Consider the following 1903-nt stretch of genomic DNA (forward strand, 5'->3'; position numbering starts at 1 on the left):
CCTGCTGAACAAACAGCTGAATTATTGACTGTGGAGTTTGTATCCTGCTGAACAACAGCTGAATTACTGACTGTGGAGTTTGTATCCTGCTGAACAAACAGCTGAATTATCTGACTGTGGAGTTTGTATCCTGCTGAACAAACAGCTGAATTACTGACTGTGGAGTTTGTATCCTGCTGAACAACAGCTGAATTACTGACTGTGGAGTTTGTATCCTGCTGAACAAACAAGCTGAGATTACTGACTGTGGAGTTTGTATCCTGCTGAACAAACAGCTGAATTACTGACTGTGGAGTTTGTATCCTGCTGAACAAACAGCTGAATTATTGACTGTGGAGTTTGTATCCTGCTGAACAAACAGCTGAATTACTGACTGTGGAGTTTGTATCTGCTGAACAAACAGCTGAATTCTTACTGTGGAGTTTGTATCTGCTGAACAAACAGCTGATTACTGACTGTGGAGTTTGTATCCTGCTGAACAAACAGCTGAATTACTGACTGTGGAGTTTGTATCCTGCTGAACAAACAGCTGAATTACTGACTGTGGAGTTTGTATCCTGCTGAACAAACAGCTGAATTACTGACTGTGGAGTTTGTATCCCTGCTGAACAAACAGCTGAATTATGACTGTTGGAGTTTGTATCCTGCTGAACAAACAGCTGAATTACTGACTGTGGAGTTTGTATCCTGCTGAACCAACAGCTGAATTATTGACTGTGGAGTTGTATCCTGCTGAACAAACAGCTGAATTACTGACTGTGGAGTTTGTATCCTGCTGAACAAACAGCTGAATTACTGACTGTGGAGTTTGTATCCTGCTGAACAAACAGCTGAATTATTGACTGTGGGAGTTTGTATCCTGCTGAACAAACAGCTGAATTATTGACTGTGGAGTTTGTATCCTGCTGAACAAACAGCTGAATTACTGACTGTGGAGTTTGTATCCTGCTGAACAAACAGCTGAATTACTGACTGTGGAGTTTGTATCCTGCTGAACAAACAGCTGAATTATTGACTGTGGAGTTTGTATCCTGCTGAACAAACAGCTGAATTATTGACTGTGGAGTTTGTATCCTGCTGAACAAACAGCTGAATTACTAGACTGTGAGTTTGTATCCTGCTGAACAAACAGCTGAATTACTGACTGTGGAGTTTGTATCCTGCTGAACAAACAGCTGAATTACTGACTGTGGAGTTTGTATCCTGCTGAACAAACAGCTGAATTATTGACTGTGGAGTTTGTATCCTGCTGAACAAACAGCTGAATTACTGACTGTGGAGTTTGTATCCTGCTGAACAAACAGCTGAATTACTGACTGTGGAGTTTGTATCCTGCTGAACAAACAGCTGAATTATTGACTGTGGAGTTTGTATCCTGCTGAACAAACAGCTGAATTATGACTGTGGAGTTTGTATCCTGCTGAACAAACAGCTGAATTATTGACTGTGGAGTTTGTATCCTGCTGAACAAACAGCTGAAGTACTGACTGTGGAGTTTGTATCCTGCTGAACAAACAGCTGAATTATGACTGTGGAGTTTGTATCCTGCTGAACAAACAGCTGAATTATTGACTGTGGAGTTTGTATCCTGCTGAACAAACAGCTGAATTATTGATGTGGAGTTTGTATCTGCGAACAAACAGCTGAATTACTGACTGTGGAGTTTGTATCCTGCTGAACAAACAGCTGAATTACTGACTGTGGAGTTTGTATCCTGCTGAACAAACAGCTGAATTATTGACTGTGGAGTTTGTATCCTGCTGAACAAACAGCTGAATTATTGACTGTGGAGTTTGTATCCTGCTGAACAAACAGCTGAATTACTGACTGTGGAGTTTGTATCCTGCTGAACAAACAGCTGAATTACTGACTGTGGAGTTTGTATCCTGCTGAACAAACAGCT

This window comes from Hemitrygon akajei, unplaced genomic scaffold, assembly GCF_048418815.1.
Source record: "Hemitrygon akajei unplaced genomic scaffold, sHemAka1.3 Scf000071, whole genome shotgun sequence".
NCBI classification, from domain to species: domain Eukaryota; kingdom Metazoa; phylum Chordata; class Chondrichthyes; order Myliobatiformes; family Dasyatidae; genus Hemitrygon; species Hemitrygon akajei.